This window comes from Oncorhynchus mykiss, chromosome 2 (assembly GCF_057628025.1).
Source record: "Oncorhynchus mykiss isolate SJ-2025 chromosome 2, ASM5762802v1, whole genome shotgun sequence".
NCBI classification, from domain to species: domain Eukaryota; kingdom Metazoa; phylum Chordata; class Actinopteri; order Salmoniformes; family Salmonidae; genus Oncorhynchus; species Oncorhynchus mykiss.
In genome coordinates, this window is record NC_143023.1 from 102,246,321 (window position 1) to 102,267,269 (window position 20,949).

A 20,949-nucleotide genomic window follows, 5' to 3' on the forward strand; every position below is an offset into this window, starting at 1 on the left:
GGAGGAACCAGAGGGAGGAACCGGAAGGGGGAAAGAACAGAAAGGTTAAAATAAATATAAAGAGCCAGTGTTACGTCCCCCAGTTTCTGTGTTGTGGTTTTGTGTGTGTGTGTGTTTCAGGACTGCTTCCTGAAATTCCCCCAAGCAGCCGATTGGTCGGCCCCATTGCTAATTGGAGCTGACCCCGCCCCCTCATCAGGATACAGCTGTGTCCCGTTAGACTCCTTCTGAAGCTATATATAAGCCAGTGTTCTGTTGCTCAGAAGAGAGCTGAGGATTATATCATAGGTTGGCTGTTTCTCAGAAAGAGATTTGGTATGTACTATGGTAGTTGTTGCTGAGAGAGATGATGAGTGTGTCCTGTCTTGGTTGTGGCTGAGCGACAGGTTCATTACGTTTGTATTATTCTGTTTAATTTCTTCCCAGGGGGGGAAGGCACCTAGGGAGTGTTTAGGCAAGAGGCCCGCGGGCATACATAACCCGTAGTATTTACTGTCTGTACACGCTAGGTAAGACCTGGGAGGACCACCCCCCTGTATTTTGGTTAGCGCACCAGGTGGTGCTAAGTTAGGTAAGACCTGGCCAGAACACCCCCTGTATTTTGGTTAGTGCACCAGGTGGTGCTAAGTTAGGTAAGTAGTGGGTAGGCAGGTAAGGTAGGAGAGGGGGGGGGGGCTTTGACATTTACATTCCTTGCTTTGGTTCAGCCCCTTTTCCTCAAATCAAAATTACCATGTGAACAAATAAATTCCCTGTAAACGGTAAATTCTCTGCCTTTTTGTCAACTTTACTCGCACCTACAGTCCCATACCTCTTTCACTCCACGGGGAGTTTAGTTGTAGCAGGGTGTTGCGTTCCCTCTTCCTAGAGGAGTACGTAACAGCCAGCAAGGAAGAGGAAATACCGGGACAAGAGGGGGGTGAGAGAGAGCTATGGAGACAGAGAGGAGGGGAGGGGAGAGGCTCTCTGCAGGCTATTAAAAACACTTTGTGATGTGAATCCTCTCAGGTGCCTCCAGGCCCCAGGACACTGTGTTCAATACCACAACACACCTTCTCTCATTCCCTCTCCTCCTCTCTCCTCCTCTCTCATTCCCTCTCCTCCTCTCTCATTCCCTCTCGTCCTCTCTCATTCCCTCTCGTCCTCTCTCATTCCCTCTCCTCCTCTCTCATTCCCTCTCCTCCTCTCTCATTCCCTCTCCTCCTCTCTCATTCCCTCTCCTTCCCTTCCCTCTCCTATCATTCCCTCTCCTCCCCTTCCCTCTCCTCCTCTCTCATTCCCTCTCCTCCCCTTCCCTCTCCTCCTCTCTCATTCCCTCTCCTCTCTCCTCTCTCATTCCCTCTCCTCCTCTCTCATTCCCTCTCCTTCCCTTCCCTCTCCTTCCCTTCTCTCTCCTTCCCTCTCCTCCTCTCTCCTTCCCTCTCCTCCTGTCTACTTCATTCACAGGAGCAGAGTGGAAACATTAATCTTGTGGTCTGTGTCAGTTAGTAAGCTATTAATGCAAAGGTTGTGGTTCAATTCCCCAAGGGATCACGCACACAAAATGTCTGCACTCACGGTTGAAGCTAAGTCTCTTCAGATGAACGTGTCTACTAAGCGGAGGTCAGAGAGCTGAGATTGTTTCAACCAGGACAGAGACCACTGTCAAAGAGAACACCTCACTATGAAAATGACATGTAATGGTGCCGGAGGGGATGGCTGCTATTTTGTATAAGGCCACTCAACCAGCTGTATAAGGCCACTCAACCAGCTGTATAAGACCACTCAACCAGCTGTATAAGGCCTCTCAACCAGCTGTATAAGGCCTCTCAACCAGCTGTATAAGGCCACTCAACCAGCTGTATAAGGCCACTCAACCAGCTGTATAAGGCCTCTCAACCAGCTGTATAAGGCTACTAAACCTGCTGTATAAGGCCACTCAACCAGCTGTATAAGGCCACTCAACCAGCTGTATAAGGCCAGTCAACCAGCTGTATAAGGCAAGTCAACCAGCTGTATAAGGCCAGTCAACCAGCTGTATAAGGCCAGTCAACCAGCTGTATAAGGCCGCTCAACCAGCTGTATAAGGCAAGTCAACCAGCTGTATAAGGCCAGTCAACCAGCTGTATAAGGCCACTCAACCAGCTGTATAAGGCCACTCAACCAGCTGTATAAGGCAAGTCAACCAGCTGTATAAGGCCACTCAACCAGCTGTATAAAGGCCACTCAACCAGCTGTATATATGCCACTCAACCAGCTGTATAAGGCCACTCAACGAGCTGTATAAGGCCACTCAACCAGCTGTATAAGGCCACTCAACCAGCTGTATAAGGCAAGTCAACCAGCTGTATAAGGCCACTCAACCAGCTGTATAAGGCCACTCAACCAGCTGTATAAGGCCACTCAACCAGTTATATAAGGCCACTCAACCAGCTGTATAAGGCCACTCAACCAGTTATATAAGGCCACTCAACCAGCTGTATAAGGCCACTCAACCAGCTGTATAAGGCCACTCAACCAGCTGTATAAGGCCACTCAACCAGCTGTATAAGGCCACTCAACCAGTTATATAAGGCCACTCAACCAGCTGTATAAGGCCACTCAACCAGCTGTATAAGGCCACTCAACCAGCTGTATAAGGCCACTCAACCAGTTATATAAGGCCACTCAACCAGTTATATAAGGCCAGTCAACCAGCTGTATAAGGCCACTCAACCAGTTATATAAGGCCACTCAACCAGTTATAAAAGGCCACTCAACCAGCTGTATAAGGCCACTCAACCAGTTATATAAGGCCACTCAACCAGTTATATAAGGCCACTCAACCAGTTATATAAGGCCACTCAACCAGTTATATAAGGCCACTCAACCAGCTGTATAAGGCCACTCAACCAGTTATATAAGGCCACTCAACCAGTTATATAAGGCCACTCAACCAGTTATATAAGGCCACTCAACCAGTTATATAAGGCCACTCAACGAGCTGTATAAGGCCACTCAACCAGCTGTATAAGGCCACTCAACCAGCTGTATAAGGCCACTCAACCAGCTGTATAAGGCCACTCAACCAGCTGTATAAGGCCACTCAACCAGCTGTATAAGGCCAGTCAACCAGCTGTATAAGGCCACTCAACCAGTTATATAAGGCCACTCAACCAGCTGTATAAGGCCAGTCAACCAGCTGTATAAGGCCACTCAACCAGTTATATAAGGCCACTCAACCAGCTGTATAAGGCCAGTCAACCAGCTGTATATGGCCACTCAACCAGTTATATAAGGCCATAAGCAAACAGGAAAATGCTCATCCAGAAGCGGTGCTCCTAGTGGCCGGAGACGTTAATGCAGGAAAACTTAAATCCATTGAACCTCATTTCTACCAGAATGTCATATGTGCAACCAGAGGGGGAAAAAACTCTAGAACACCTGTACTCCACACACAGAGACGTGTACAAAGCTCTCCCTCACCCTCCATTTGGCAAATCTGACCATAATTATATTTCTGATTTACAAGCAAAAATTTAGGCAGGACGCACCAGTGACTCGGTCTATCAAAAAGTGGTCAGGTGAAGCAGATGCTAAACTACAGGACTGTTTTGCTATCACAGACTGGAATATGTTCTGGGATTCTTCCAATGGCATTGAGTAGGAACACAAAAATAACACCTATGTGAGAATGCTATTCATTGATTACAGCTCAGCGTTCAACACCATAGTGCCCTCAAAGCTCATCAATAAGCTAAGGACCCTGGGACTAAACACCTCCTTCTGCAACTGGATCCTGGACTTCCTGACAGGCCACCCCCAGGTGGTAAGGGTAGGTAACAACACATTCGCAACGCTGATCCTCAACACGGGGGTCCCTCAGGGGTGTGTGCTCAGTCCCGTCCTGTACTCCCTGTTGATTCATGACTTCATGGCCAGGCACGACTACAACACCATCATTAAGTTTATCGACGACAACTGTGAAAGCCCTGATCACAGACAACGTCGAGACAGCCTATAGGGAGGAGGTCAGAGACCTGGCCGTGTGGGGCCAGGACAACAACCTCTCCCTCAATGACTACAGGAAAAAGAGGAAGAGCATTCACCCATTCTCATCAACGGAGCTGTAGTGGAACAAGTTCAGAGTTTCAAGTTCCTTGGTGTCCACATCACCAACAAACTAATTTGGTCCAAGAACATCAAGACAGTCGTGAAGAGGGCACGACAAAGCCTATTACCCCTCAGGAGACTGAAAAGATTTGGCATGGGTCCTCAGACCCTCAAAAAGTTTTACAGCTGCACCATCGAGAGCATCCCTGCCTGGTATGGCAACTGCTCTGACTCCGACTGCAAGGCACTACAGAGGCTAGTGTGTACAGCCCAGTACATCACTGGGGCCAAGCTTCCTGCCATCCAGGACCTCTATACCAGGTGGTGTCAGAGGAAGGCCCGAAAAATTGTCAAAGACTCCAGCCACCCTTGTCATAGACTGTTCTCTCTGCTACCACACGGCAAGTGATACCGGAGTGCCAAGTCTAGGTCCAAGAGGCTTCCAAACAGCTTCTACCCCCAAGCCATAAGACTCCTGAACATCTAGTCAAATGGCTACCCAGACTATTTGCATTGCCACCCCCACCCTCTTTTACACAGCTGCTATAGTACTCTCTGTTATTATCTACGCATAGTCACTTTAATAACTCTACCTACATGTACACATTAACTCAATTACCTTGACTCACCGATGCCCCCAACACTGACTCTGTACCCTGTATATAGCCTCCACATTGACTCGGTACCGGTACCCCCTGTATATAGCCTCCACATTGACTCTGTACCGGTACCCCCTGTATATAGCCTCCACATCAACTCTGTACCGGTACCCCCTGAATATAGTCTCCACATTGACTCTGTACCGGTACCCCCTGTATAAGGTCTCCACATTGACTCTGTACAGGTACCCCCGGTATATAGCCTCCACATTGACTCTGTACCGGTACCCCCTGTAAATAGCCTCCACATTGACTCAGTATTTCACTGTGAGGTCTACTACACCTGTTGTATTCAGTATTTCACTGTGAGGTCAACTACACCTGTTGTATTCAGCATTTCACTGTAAGGTCTACTACACCTGTTGTATTCAGCATTTCACTGTAAGGTCTACTACACCTGTTGTATTCAGCATTTCACTGTAAGGTCTACTACACCTGTTGTATTCAGCATTTCACTGAGAGGTCTACTACACCTGTTGTATTCAGCATTTCACTGTAAGGTCTACTACACCTGTTGTATTCAGCATTTCACTGTGAGGTCTACTACACCTGTTGTATTCAGCATTTCACTGTGAGGTCTACTACACCTGTTGTATTCAGCATTTCACTGTAAGGTCTACTACACCTGTTGAATTCAGCATTTCACTGGAAGGTCTACTACACCTGTTGTATTCAGCATTTCACTGTAAGGTCTACTACACCTGTTGTATTCAGCATTTCACTGTGAGGTCTACTACACCTGTTGTATTCAGCATTTCACTGTGAGGTCTACTACACCTGTTGTATTCAGCATTTCACTGTAACGTCTACTACACCTGTTGTATTCAGCATTTCACTGTGAGGTCTACTACACCTGTTGTATTCAGCATTTCACTGTAAGGTCTACTACACCTGTTGTATTCAGCATTTCACTGTAACGTCTACTACACCTGTTGTATTCAGCATTTCACTGTGAGGTCTCCTACACCTGTTGTATTCAGTATTTCACTGTAAGGTCTACTACACATGTTGTATTCAGCATTTCACTGTAAGGTCTACTACACCTGTTGTATTCAGCATTTCACTGTAAGGTCTACTACACCTGTTGTATTCAGCATTTCACTGTAAGGTCTACTACACCTGTTGTATTCAGCATTTCACTGTAAGGTCTACTACACCTGTTGTATTCAGCATTTCACTGTAAGGTATACTACACCTGTTGTATTCAGCATTTCACTGTAAGGTCTACTACACCTGTTGTATTCAGCATTTCACTGTAAGGTCTACTACACCTGTTGTATTCAGCATTTCACTGTGAGGTCTACTACACCTGTTGTATTCAGCATTTCACTGTAAGGTCTACTACACCTGTTGTATTCAGCATTTCACTGAGATGTCTACTACACCTGTTGTATTCAGCATTTCACTGTAAGGTCTACTACACCTGTTGTATTCAGCATTTCACTGTAAGGTCTACTACACCTGTTGTATTCAGCATTTCACTGTAAGGTCTACTACACCTGTTATATTCAGTATTTCACTGTAACGTCTACTACACCTGTTGTATTCAGCATTTCACTGTAAGGTCTACTACACCTGTTGTATTCAGCATTTCACTGTAAGGTCTACTACATCTGTTGTATTCATCATTTCACTGTAAGGTCTACTACACCTGTTGTATTCAGCATTTCACTGTAACGTCTACTACACCTGTTGTATTCAGTATTTCACTGTGAGGTCTACTACACCTGTTGTATTCAGTATTTCACTGTGAGGTCTACTACACCTGTTGTATTCAGCATTTCACTGTAAGGTCTACTACACCTGTTGTATTCAGCATTTCACTGGAAGGTCTACTACACCTGTTGTATTCAGCATTTCACTGTAAGGTCTACTACACCTGTTGTATTCAGCATTTCACTGTAAGGTCTACTACACCTGTTGTATTCAGCATTTCACTGTAAGGTCTACTACACCTGTTGTATTCAGCATTTCACTGTAAGGTCTACTACACCTGTTGTATTCAGCATTTCACTGTAAGGTCTACTACACCTTTTGTATTCAGCATTTCACTGTAAGGTCTACTACACCTGTTGTATTCAGCATTTCACTGTAAGGTCTACTACACCTGTTGTATTCAGCATTTCACTGTAAGGTCTACTACACCTGTTGTATTCAGCATTTCACTGTAAGGTCTACTACACCTGTTGTATTCAGCATTTCACTGTAAGGTCTACTACACCTGTTGTATTCAGCATTTCACTGTAAGGTCTACTACACCTGTTGTATTCAGCATTTCACTGTAAGGTCTACTACACCTTTTGTATTCAGCATTTCACTGTAAGGTCTACTACACCTGTTGTATTCAGCATTTCACTGTAAGGTCTACTACACCTGTTGTATTCAGCATTTCACTGTAAGGTCTACTACACCTGTTGTATTCAGCATTTCACTGTAAGGTCTACTACACCTGTTGTATTCAGCATTTCACTGTAAGGTCTACTACACCTGTTGTATTCAGCATTTCACTGTAAGGTCTACTACACCTGTTGTATTCAGCATTTCACTGTAAGGTCTACTACACCTGTTGTATTCAGCATTTCACTGTGAGGTCTACTACACCTGTTGTATTCAGTATTTCACTGTAAGGTCTACTACACCTGTTGTATTCAGCATTTCACTGTAAGGTCTACTACACCTGTTGTATTCAGCATTTCACTGTAAGGTCTACTACACCTGTTGTATTCAGCATTTCACTGTAAGGTCTACTACACCTGTTGTATTCAGCATTTCACTGTAAGGTCTACTACACCTGTTGTATTCAGCATTTCACTGTAAGGTCTACTACACCTGTTGTATTCAGCATTTCACTGTGAGGTCTACTACACCTGTTGTATTCAGCATTTCACTGTAACGTCTACTACACCTGTTGTATTCAGCATTTCACTGTAAGGTCTACTACACCTGTTGTATTCAGCATTTCACTGTAAGGTCTACTACACCTGTTGTATTCAGCATTTCACTGTAAGGTCTACTACACCTGTTGTATTCAGCATTTCACTGTGAGGTCTACTACACCTGTTGTATTCAGCATTTCACTGTGAGGTCTACTACACCTGTTGTATTCAGCATTTCACTGTGAGGTCTACTACACCTGTTGTATTCAGCATTTCACTGTGAGGTCTACTACACCTGTTGTATTCAGCATTTCACTGTGAGGTCTACTACACCGGTTGTATTCAACGCATGTGACAAATAACATTTTTGGGGGGAGGGGGGATTTGACATGAAGGCCTAACCTCAGCCATGGAGGACTGTGGAGAACGTTGCTTTTCTTATTTCACATCCCTGAGAAACCACTTAAATCTCATTTGAACCAGCCAAACGTCATGTCACCAGACTGCTTTAATATTCGCTGTGTGGCAGGAGGTTCAACGTAGCTACACTACTACTTATAGCACCAGCAGCAAGATACTAACAAATGTCTTGAAGAAATCCTCTTCCACTTTGAAAACCATCACAGGCTCAATGGAGCATGTTATGACGAGTCACGGCAGCACTATGCAGTAATGGAGGAGGCAGTGGAGGAGGAGGAATAGGAGGCGGTGGAGGAGGAGGAGGAATAGGAGGCAGTGGAGGAGGAGGAATAGGAGGAGGAGGAATAGGAGGAGGAATAAGAGGCAGTGGAGGAGGAGGAATAGGAGGAGGAATAGGAGGAGGAGGAATAGGAGGCAGTGGAGGAGGAGGAATAGGAGGAGGAGGAATAGGAGGAGTAGGAATAGGAGGCAATGGAGGAGGAGGAATAGGAGGCAGTGGAGGAGGAGGAATAGGAGGCAGTGGAGGAGGAGGAATAGGAGGAGGAATAGGAGGAGGAGGAATAGGAAGAGGAGGAGGAGGAGGAATAGGAGGAGGAGGAATAGGAGGCAGTGGAGGAGGAGGAATAGGAGGAGGAGGAATAGGAGGCAGTGGAGGAGGAGGAATAGGAGGCAGTGGAGGAGGAGGAATAGGAGGAGGAATAGGAGGAGGAGGAATAGGAGGCAATGGAGGAGGAGGAATAGGAGGAGGAGGAATAGGAGGCAATGGAGGAGGAGGAATAGGAGGAGCAGGAATAGGAGGAATATGAGGCAGTGGAGGAGGAGGAGGAGGCAGTGGAGGAGGAGGAGGAATAGGAGGCAGTGGAGGAGGAGGAATAGGAGGCAGTGGAGGAGGAGGAATAGGAGGCAGTGGAGGAGGAGGAATAGGAGGCAGTGGAGGAGGAGGAGGAATAGGAGGAGGAGGAATAGGAGGCAGTGGAGGAGGAATAGGAGGCAGTGGAGGAGGAAAGGGGCGGTGTGAAGAAAGAGAGAAATTGGAAGGAGAGAAGGACGGAGAGATATACAATATAGAGAGATAGAAAGACAGAACATTTGAGAATTTAGGTGAATCTAGTATCTCTCTCCATCCTCGCTCAAAATTACCCACCTCACACCCTGATTACACAAGAGTGCTTCATTAAAATCATCGTCCAACTAAACCATTAACCGATCAATTTAACAATCCTTTTTTCTTAACAATCCTTTTAGTCTCAGCCAAAACATGTTCTTACCTGCATGTATTCGATTCGATCTTGCAACCTGTCGGTTACTAGTCCAACGCTCTTACCACTAGGCTACCTGTCGGTTACTAGTCTAACGCTCTAACCACTAGGCTACCTGTCGGTTACTAGTCCAACGCTCTAACCACTAGGCTACCTGTCGGTTACTAGTCCAACGCTCTTACCACTAGGCTACCTGTCGGTTACTAGTCCAACGCTCTAACCACTAGGCTACCTGTCGGTTACTAGTCCAACGCTCTAACCACTAGGCTACCTGTCGGTTACTAGTCCAACGCTCTAACCACTAGGCTACCTGTCGGTTACTAGTCCAACGCTCTTACCACTAGGCTACCTGTCGGTTACTAGTCCAACGCTCTAACCACTAGGCTACCTGTCGGTTACTAGTCCAACGCTCTAACCACTAGGCTACCTGTCGGTTACTAGTCCAACGCTCTAACCACTAGGCTATATGTCGGTTACTAGTCCAACGCTCTAACCACTAGGCTACCTGTTCTAACACATATGGATAGAAGAATATTCCTCTAAATGAAAGACACTTGCTTCTAAAATGAGATAATTGCCTTCATTCTCATTTTTTCATTCCTCTAATAAATATAATTATCATAGTGGTCGTGATCATAAAGGCTAAAAATCATCTACAATTCTAATGACCAAAAACAAACGTTGTCTGTCCATACATTAGTCTACAGCCCACAGAGTGTTTCCAATGAAGGGAATCAGAGTGTAATCCCGGGTCATACCGATCTCCTCTACACACCACCCGTGTGTCTCAGATCACATAACCGGATCAAACATCACCTCTCTCACACAATAAGATTAGAACCAGGGAGCAGGGACTAGTCCAGGCAGGTCTTGTTCTGACCTGTTACTCACAGTTCTATTCTGTTCTGTTACTCCCTGTTCTGTTCTGTTATTCCCTGTTCTGTTCTGTTCTGTTATTCCCTGTTCTGTTCTATTCTATTATGTTCTATTCTGTTTTGTTATTCCCTGTTCTGTTCTGTTCTGTTCTGTTACTCCCTGTTCTGTTGTGTTATTCCCTGTTCTGTTCTGTTCTGTTACTCCCTGTTCTGTTCTGTTATTCCCTGTTCTGTTCTGTTACTCCCTGTTCTGTTCTGTTCTCTGTTATTCCCTGTTCTGTTCTCTGTTACTCCCTGTTCTGTTCTGTTATTCCCTGTTCTGTTCTGTTATTCCCTGTTCTCTTCTGTTACTCCATGTTTTGTTCTGTTCTGTTATTCCCTACTCTGTTCTGTTCTGCATTTTGTAAACCTTGAATTAAAGGAACAGCATTCCAAAAGCAGTTATGAATAACTATGCATAAGTCATGAAAATAGATACACAGCGAGGCAGGGCTTAACATGAACATGCACCCAAGTAGGGTACAGCCGTAGGGTACAGCTGAAGGGTACAGCCGTAGGGTACAGCAGTAGGGTACAGCAGTAGGGTACTGTAGTAGGGTACAGCAGTAGGGTACAGCAGTAGGGTACTGTAGTAGGGTACAGCAGTAGGGTACAGCCGTAGGGTACTGTAGTAGGGTACAGCAGTAGGGTACAGCCGTAGGGTACAGCCGTAGGGTACTGTAGTAGGGTACAACCGTAGGGTACAGACGAAGGGTACAGCCGTAGGGTACTATAGGAGGGTCATATAGGAGAGTACTGCAATATTGCACAGCAGTAAGGTACTGTAGTAGGGTATAGAGTAGGGTACAGCCGTAGGGTACTGCAAACGGAATCTGTTTCTACTGTACAAATGTAGCTAGGTCCCTCCCTGTCTTGTTGCAATTGCTTCCGTTGAATAAACCTTTGCAACGTTTCACCCGAAGGCAATGAGGAAAAACATAGAGACTGAAACTGGGGCCAGATAATGAGTTATTTAAAATCCCACGTTTCAATCCCATAGACATGTCTGTAGTGGACTCTATGCATAATATTTTACTGGGAAAAGCAAAATGAGTTTTTTTTTTACCGTGTGGAAGAACATTGGTGTGCTGGATGACGGAACACTAAGAAATATTCATTTTAGTCTGTAAGGACCTGCTAAAATCTCATCAGGATTTTCTCATTTCAATGCACAAGAACGAAACAACCAGACCTGGGTTTACTCCTTATTCGCTCTTCAGGGACTTTTTGAGGAGCCCGAGACGGATTCATACTGCAGGAGCCTTGTGGAGGAGCCCGAGACGGATTCATACTGCAGGAGCCTTGTGGAGGAGCCCGAGGCGGATTCATACTGCAGGAGCCTTGTGGAGGAGCCTTGTGGAGGAGCCCGAGGCGGATTCATTATGCAGGAGCCTTGTGGAGGAGCCCGAGACGGATTCATACTGCAGGAGCCTTGTGGAGGAGCCTTGTGGAGGAGCCCAAGGCGGATTCATACTGCAGGAGCCTTGAGGAGGAACCTTGTGGAGGAGCCCGATGCGGATTCATACTGCAGGAGCCTTGAGGAGGAGCCTTGTGGAGGAGCCCAATGCGGATTCATACTGCAGGAACCTTGAGGAGGAGCCTGAGGCGGATTCATACTGCAGGAGCCTTGTGGAGGAGCCTTGTGGAGGAGCCCGAGGCGGATTCATACTGCAGGAGCCTTGTGGAGGAGCCTGAGACGGATTCATACTGCAGGAGCCTTGTGGAGGAGCCTTGTGGAGGAGCCTTGTGGAGGAGCCCGAGGCGGATTCATACTGCAGGAGCCTTGAGGAGGAGCCTTGTGGAGGAGCCCGATGCGGATTCATACTGCAGGAGCCTTGAGGAGGAGCCCGAGGCTGATTCATACTGCAGGAGCCTTGTGGAGGAGCCCGAGACGGATTCATACTGCAGGAGCCTTGTGGAGGAGCCTTGTGGAGGAGCCCGAGGCAGATTCATACTGCAGGAGCCTTGTGGAGGAGCCTTGTGGAGGAGCCCGATGCGGATTCATACTGCAGGAGCCTTGTGGAGGAGCCTTGAGGAGGAGCCTTGTGGAGGAGCCCGAGACGGATTCATACTGCATGAGCCTTGTGGAGGAGCCCGGGGCAGATTCATACTGCAGGAGCCTTGAGGAGGAGCCTTGTGGAGGAGCCCGATGCGGATTCATACTGCAGGAGCCTTGAGGAGGAGCCTTGTGGAGGAGCCCGATGCGGATTCATACTGCAGGAGCCTTGAGGAGGAGCCCGAGGCGGATTCATACTGCAGGAGCCTTGTGGAGGAGCCTTGTGGAGGAACCCGAGGCGGATTCATACTGCAGGAGCCTTGTGGAGGAGCCCGAGATGGATTCATACTGCAGGAGCCTCGTGGAGGAGCCCGATATGGATTCATACTGCAGGAGCATTGAGGAGGAGCCTTGTGGAGGAGCCCGAGACGGATTCATACTGCAGGAGCTTTGTGGAGGAGCCTTGTGGAGGAGCCCGAGGCAGATTCATACTGCAGGAGCCTTTAGGAGGAGCCTTTGTGGAGGAGCCCGAGGCGGATTCATACTGCAGGAGCCTTGTGGAGGAGCCTTGTGGAGGAGCCCGATGCGGATTCATACTGCAGGAGCCTTGAGGAGGAGCCTTGTGGAGGAGCCCGATGCGGATTCATACTGCAGGAGCCTTGAGGAGGAGCCCAAGGCGGATTCATACTGCAGGAGCCTTGTGGATGAGCCCGAGATGGATTCATACTGCAGGAGCCTCGTGGAGGAGCCGGAGACAGACTCATACTGCAGGAGCCTTGTGGAGGATTCTTGTGGAGGAGCCATGTGGAGGAGCCCGAGTTGGATTCATACTGCAGGAGCCTTGTGGAGGAGCCTTGTGCAGGAGCCTTGTGGAGGAGCCTTGTGGAGGAGCCCGAGGCGGATTCATACTGCAGGAGCCTTGAGGAGGAGCCTTGTGGAGGAGCCCGAGACGGATTCATACTGCAGGAGCCTTGTGGAGGAGCCTGAGACGGATTCATACTGCAGGAGTCTTGTGGAGGAACCCGAGGCGGATTCATACTGCAGGAGTCTTGTGGAGGAGCCCGAGACGGATTCATACTGCAGGAGCCTTGTGGAGGAGCCCGAGGCGGATTCATACTGCAGAAGCCTCTTGGAGGAGCCTGAGGCGGATTCATACTGCAGGAGCCTTGTGGAGGAGTCTTGTGGAGGAGTCTTGTGGAGGAGCCTTCTGGAGGAGCCCGAGGCGGATTCCTACTGCAGATGCTCATTACGATTGCTGGACACATTTTTTGTCAAAGCCTGTAACATCTTATGTACAAGATGTATCACAATTGAGTTGTTCAATTGAATTGAACTTTTGACAATAGGTCCGTAAGAGCTTTTGTTTGTACAGGAAACAGTATTACACACCAAATATGCACCTCCATAGCCACTTGAAGAAATGTGTTTTTCGACCACGGTTGATGATGCTTTCCATTTGAGCGAGCAAATGTTTTTTATATATTTTTTTAAAATAGGTAAACAGAAAACCAAACCAATCACAGCGTCTCTGTTCACTTAATGAGTGAACAAAAAGGTTTTAACTTCCCAAGAGGTTTTAAGAGCATTGGACTGGCCAACTGACCATGATGATACGAGAGACTTGAGAGAAGACTGATGTTACCAAGGACGTGCATGTCGTTGATCAGAATGACAGTAAGAATCCTAAGAGCATTGGACTGGCCAACTGACCATGATGATACGAGAGACTTGAGAGAAGACTGATGTTACCAAGGACGTGCATGTCGTTGATCAGAATGACAGTAAGAATCCTAAGAGCATTGGACTGGCCAACTGACCATGATGATACGAGAGACTTGAGAGAAGACTGATGTTACCAAGGACGTGCATGTCGTTGATCAGAATGACAGTAAGAATCCTAAGAGCATTGGACTGGCCAACTGACCATGATGATACGAGAGACTTGAGAGAAGACTGATGTTACCAAGGACGTGCATGTCGTTGATCAGAATGACAGTAAGAATCTGAGCCGTGTTGATTGTGTGGTGAGTTCAGGTAGTATGTGTATATTATTATATTATATATGCCCCTTAAATGAACTGTTTCTTATAGCAAGCGAAGACAGGAAGGATTTGTATAATGTCTTCACATTAAAGTATCCAAACAAGGAGATCATCGACTATCCATCTGTCAAAAGAACACGATACAAGGTAGACATGCTGGGGTAAATGTTATATTAGAACAATCAGAGTAGAAGTCTGTGTACTGACAAAGTGGTTGGCCACTGACAGACTGACAGGCCTACCATGCATTCAACCAGAGGCAGAGCTTCACATAGTAACGGGGTGTGATGTGTGATGTGATGTGCTTTTCGATCCAGCACGTGAATACAAAAAAACACATTTCTCATTTCATGGTTTGTGTAAATTGGCGCCAAAGCGACATCACTTCAAGCCCCCTGTTGAGGTTTGGGGCAAAGCATTGGAATCTGTATCAGAGGCACTGTTGAGGTTTGGGGCAAAGCATTGGAATCTGTATCAGAGGCACAGGTCCTTCCAGTTCAGAGGATTATGAACCGCGGTATAAAGTGCAGTTTGCTCAAAGCAGGTAGGTTTACCGGCAGCTCAAAGCAGGTAGGTTTACCTGCAGCTCAAAGCAGGTAGGTTTACCTCCAGCTCAAAGCAGGTAGGTTTACCTCCAGCTCAAAGCAGGTAGGTTTACCTCCAGCTCAAAGCAGGTAGGTTTACCTCCAGCTCAAAGCAGGTAGGTTTACCTGCAGCTCAAATCAGGTAGGTTTACCTGCAGCTCAAAGCAGGTAGGTTTACCTCCAGCTCAAAGCAGGTAGGTTTACCGGCAGCTCAAAGCAGGTAGGTTTACCTGCAGCTCAAATCAGGTAGGTTTACCTGCAGCTCAAAGCAGGTAGGTTTACCTCCAGCTCAAACCAGGTAGGTTTACCGGCAGCTCAAAGCAGGTAGGTTTACCGGCAGCTCAAAGCAGGTAGGTTTACCTCCAGCTCAAAGCAGGTAGGTTTACCTCCAGCTCAAAGCAGGTAGGTTTACCTCCAGCTCAAAGCAGGTAGGTTTACCTCCAGCTCAAAGCAGGTAGGTTTACCTCCAGCTCAAAGCAGGTAGGTTTACCTCCAGCTCAAAGCAGGTAGGTTTACCTCCAGCTCAAAGCAGGTAGGTTTACCAGCAGCTGAAAAGTTGGAGCCAGTTTTCTTACCTTATTAACTGCATTTCAAGGTGGCGTGTAGTTTCAGCATAAACAATGCGTGCCCTTTGAACTTATGGCAACTTGGAGTAAATCATTAGGCTTCAACAACGCAGACACACACCCTGAGCTTTATGACCACACTGATAGCAGAGCAGAAAATTACATATCATTTAACATTTCATTTCATTTAAAATTGTATCATTTAACAGTTCCATTTCATTCATGTCACACTGTTCATAGAAATAATGTAATATAATTGACCGGTTTCTCGCAATTATTTGTCCTCGGGAAAAGGGAGTGAGTTTGGGCGGGAAATCGCGTTAAATCTCGGTAACCCGGTTCCTGCCATTAAACCCTAATGTGTGTGTGTGTGTGTGCGCACGTGCATGCGTAACTCACCAGCTTGCCTTGACACCAGCCACAGATGCCACACAGAGCCACCAGCCAGACAGTACACACTGTGACTGCTAGAGACAGCAGGAGCACACTGAGGGACAGGGAGCCTGCTGGAGGGTCAGAGAGACAAGGAGAGAGAGAGAGAGAGAGAGAGAGAGAGAGAGAGAGAGAGAGAGAGAGAGACAGACATAGAGAGACAGACATAGAGAGACAGAGAGAGAGACAGAGACAGAGAGAGAGAGAGAGAGAGAGAGAGAGAGAGAGAGAGAGAGAGAGAGAGAGAGACTTCAATATTTGACGCTGTTATCCAGAGCAACTTACAGTTAGTGTATTCATCTATAATATAGCTGGGGGGGTATTTAAGATAGGGTTTCAGATGTTTACGGTCCTAGCTGCTGTCTGAGCTTCAGGAGGAAACTGGTTCCACCATTGGGCTGCGGGACAGAGAAGAGCTTGGACTACGCTGAGCGGGGGCCTCCCTCCTGTAAGGGTGGGAGGGCCATGAGATCAGAGGTGGCAGAACGGTTGTTCCGGTTGAGGTTTAGGGTTTGAGCAGATCCTGAAGGTAGGGAGGGGCAGTTCCTCTTGCTGTTCCATAGGGAAGCACCATGGTCTAGTAGTGGATGGGTTGGGGTGTAGGGTTTGACCAGATCCTGAAGGTAGGGAGGAGCAGGAACTCTTGCTGTTCCATAGGGAAGCACCATGGTCTAGTAGTGGATGCGAGCTTCGACTGGAAGCCAGTGGAGTGTGCAGAGGAGCGGGGTGACATGGGAGAATTTGGGAAGGTTGAAGACCAGGCGGTCTGCAGCATTCTGGGTAAATTGCAGGGGTTTATTGGCACAAGCGGGGAGCCCATCCAACAGATAGTTGCAGTAGTCCAGATGGGAGATGATAAGTGCCTGGATTAGGACATGATCCACTTCCTGTGTGAGGGAGGGTCGTACTCTACGGATGTTCTTCTTCCTGTGTGAGGGAGGGTCGTACTCTACGGATGTTCCACTTCCTGTGTGAGGCAGGGTCGTACTCTACAGATGGTCCTCTTCCTGTGTGAGGTAGGGTCGTACTCTACAGATGTTCCTCTTCCTGTGTGAGGTAGGGTCGTACTCTACAGATGGTCCTCTTCCTGTGTGAGGTAGGGTCGTACTCTACGGATGGTCCTCTTCCTGTGTGAGGTAGGGTCGTACTCTACAGATGGTCCTCTTCCTGTGTGAGGTACGGTCGTACTCTACAGATGTTCCTCTTCCTGTGTGAGGGAGGGTCGTACTCTACGGATGATCCTCTTCCTGTGTGAGGTAGGGTCGTACTCTAGAGATGGTCCTCTTTCTGTGTGAGGTAGGGTCGTACTCTACAGATGGTCCTCTTCCTGTGTGAGGTAGGGTCGTACTCTATGGATGTTCCTCTTTCTGTGTGAGGTAGGGTCGTACTCTACGGATGTTGTAGAGCATGAACCTGCAGGAGTGGGTCACCGCTTTGATGTTTGTGGAGAACGACAGGGTGTTGCCATGGTCACGCTAAGGTTTTTTTGCACTCTGGGAAGGGGGACACCCTGGTATTGTCGACTATAATAGAGGTCTTGGAGCTAGCAGACCCCACGGAGGGAAGAGCAGCTCCGGCTTGTCGAGGTTGAGCTTGAGGTGGTGGGCCGACATCCAAACTGAGATATCTGCCAGGCACGCAGAGATGAATGTCGCCACCTGGGTGTCAGAAGGGGGGAAGGAGAAAAGTAGTTGAGTGTCATCCGCATAGCAATGATAGGAGAGACCATGTAGAGGATATGACCAGTGACTTGGTCTATAGAGAGTAGAGGAGAGGTCCATCCTCATAGCAGTGATAGGAGAGACCATGAGAGGATATGACAGAGCTGAGTGACTTGGTGTAGAGAGAGAAGAGGAGAGGTCCATCTTCATAGCAATGATAGGAGAGACCATGTTAGGATATGACGGAGCTGAGTGACTTGGTGTATAGACAGAAGAGGAGAGGACCATTCTCATAGCAGTGATAGGAGAGACCATGTGAGGATATGACAGAGCTAAGTGACTTGGTGTAGAGAGAGAAGAGGAGAGGACCATTCTCATAGCAGTGATAGGAGAGACCATGAGAGGATATGACAGAGCTAAGGTTTGAGTAGAGACCAAGTGTACCTCGATTACCAAGAGGGCTAAGGCTTGAGTAGAGACCAAGCGCACCTCGGTTACCGAGAGGGCTAAGGTTTGAGTAGAGACAAATTGTACCTCGATTACCAAGAGGGCTAAGGTTTGAATAGAGACCAAGTGTACCTCGATTACCGAGAGGGCTAAGGTTTGAGTAGAGACAAAGTGTACCTCGATTACCAAGAGGGCTAAGGTTTGAATAGAGACCAAGTGTACCTCGATTACCGAGAGGGCTAAGGTTTGAATAGAGACCAAGCGCACCTCGTTTACCGAGAGGGCTAAGGTTTGAATAGAGACCAAGCGCACCTCGTTTACCGAGAGGGCTAAGGTTTGAATAGAGACCAAGCGCACCTCGTTTACCGAGAGGGCTAAGGTTTGAATAGAGACCAAGCGCACCTCGTTTACCGAGAGGGCTAAGGTTTGAATAGAGACCAAGCGCACCTCGTTTACCGAGAGGGCTAAGGTTTGAATAGAGACCATGCATTCCTCGGTTGTTCAATTCCTGACCAAACCACATGGAACATTGGCTACACTGGTGGAAATGGTTCAACTCTGAGACTATCGATACCGACAGAATAAGAGAAAATCTTCGATACTAATTACTAGTCTGCAGCTAGAATATATGTCAACTGACTGTGAAGACCGACAACCGCCGAAACATCTATTCTATAAGAACATTTCTGAATGAAACTCTGAGGTATCCATTCTAACCCCGAAAGCCTCCAGGGACGCAAAGAGAAGTTCAGATGACCTTTCCAACAGAAAGACGAACGATTCCAGCAGAGACCCGGACGACACACTGAGCGTAAATATATATATTGATTGCAATGATTCCCGAATGAGTGAGTGTTCAGGTGCAAATTAACATTTCAATTATTATAATTATCAACGGTGTAGTGACTTGTCTTTCACGCCCTTCTCAGTCCCTTTGTCTACCAAGCCGTCATACCGGTTTAGCCCACTAGGGCACATCCCTAATCATTTACCTGCGACCATATCTACTGTTTGTTTGTTTATGCATTTCTGTGATTATTTAGTTAGTTAGTAAATAAATGACTAAGACACTTGGTGTATGGATGATTCATAGTGAAGACTGGGTTCGTGCAGTTAACCAACAATTTACAACGTTTGGAATGAGACTAACGTGAGGTAAATAATAATTAATTAATTAGAAGACTAATTGATCAGATATTAAAATATCTGAAGAGTTATATTAGGAAAATACATTTTTTGCAATCTGAACATTTTCCTAGGTGCCTCGACTTCCTAGTTAATTACATTTACATGATTAAATCAGTTTAATCACGTAATAATAATTACAGAGAATTGATTTGATAAAATAATAGTCTTCACTTTAATGATGCCAAAGACACAACACAGGAGAACACGGTTCCTAACCAAGGTCCACTATGACAGCAGAACACGGTTCCTAACCAAGGTCCACTATGACAGCAGAAAATGGTTCCTAACCAAGGTCCACTATGACAGCAGAACACGGTTCCTAACCAAGGTCCACTATGACAGCAGAACACGGTTCCTAACCAAGGTCCACTATGACAGCAGAACACAGTTCCTAACCAAGGTCCACTATGACAGCAGAACACGGTTCCTAACCAAGGTCCAGTATGACAGCAGAATACGGTTCCTAACCAAGGTCCAGTATGAGCGCTCAGGTCACGATGTTGGGCAATGATGATGATGATGATGACGACAAGTCTCTGATGACATGTCCTGTGTTCATGGAGCTGATAGGCTATGACATAAAGGATGGATGGAATGTCCTCGGATCAATCTGACCGTTACGAGTTAGAACAGTAGAACACATAAAGGATGGATGGAATGTCCTCAGATCAATCTGACCGTTACGAGTTAGAACAGTAGAACACATAAAGGATGGATGGAATGTCCTCAGATCAATCTGACCGTTACGAGTTAGAACAGTAGAACACATAAAGGATGGATGGAATGTCCTCAGATCAATCTGACCGTTACGAGTTAGAACAGTAGAACACATAAAGGATGGAATGTCCTCAGATCAATCTGACCGTTACGAGTTAGAACAGTAGAACACATAAAGGATGGATGGAATGTCCTCGGATCAATCTGACCGTTACGAGTTAGAACAGTAGAACACATAAAGGATGGATGGAATGTCCTCGGATCAATCTGACCGTTACGAGTTAGAACAGTAGAACACATAAAGGACGGATGGAATGTCCTCAGATCAATCTGACCGTTACGAGTTAGAACAGTAGAACACATAAAGGATGGATGGAATGTCCTCGGATCAATCTGACCGTTACGAGTTAGAACAGTAGAACACATAAAGGATGGATGGAATGTCCTCAGATCAATCTGACCGTTACGAGTTAGAACAGTAGAACACATAAAGGATGGATGGAATGTCCTCGGATCAATCTGACCGTTACGAGTTAGAACAGTAGAACACATAAAGGATGGATGGAATGTCCTCAGATCAATCTGACCGTTACGAGTTAGAACAGTAGAACACATAAAGGATGGATGGAATGTCCTCAGATCAATCTGACCGTTACGAGTTAGAACAGTAGAACACATAAAGGAGCTGCAGTTTTTCTCTTGTTATGTCAGCCACTGACAGTCAGTCATTTTTTAGATCGGTAACTTAGTTTAGCGGCCAGCTATCTAAACTTATTTATCATGGTCGAATTACCGGCTGGGGATCCCCCAGTCAGTCTCACTCATATTTCATATTAAAAACTGAAAAATGTCTCTCCACCCTTTGGGAAAATGTGTAACATTTCCAGAAATTAGCTGTAAAGCAGCCCATTTTCCTCTCTGTCCCATGGCAAAATGAGTAGAGTTGCATAACATTTGTTATAAATTGCACAATCTTGTCTCCACCCCATGGCAAAATGTGTCTAAATTGAAACAAACGTGCTTTAAAACTGGGGGGAGAAGAGGAAGGGTGGAAGGGAGGATGAGGAGGGGAAGAGGGGATGAGGAGAGGGAGACATGGTTTATGATCTGTGTCCTG

At 46.7% G+C, this 20,949-nt stretch overlaps 1 long non-coding RNA gene across 1 annotated transcript in view; it reads right to left on the bottom strand.

The window, feature by feature from the left end:
• LOC149985329 (uncharacterized) overlaps positions 1–20,949 on the bottom strand; it is a 247,151-nt gene that overhangs the window by 13,221 nt on the left and 212,981 nt on the right. Inside the window, exon 2 of the long non-coding RNA XR_016490321.1 lies at positions 15,787–15,893. This is a non-coding gene — a long non-coding RNA (uncharacterized LOC149985329). The remainder of the gene's footprint in view (positions 1–15,786; positions 15,894–20,949) is intronic.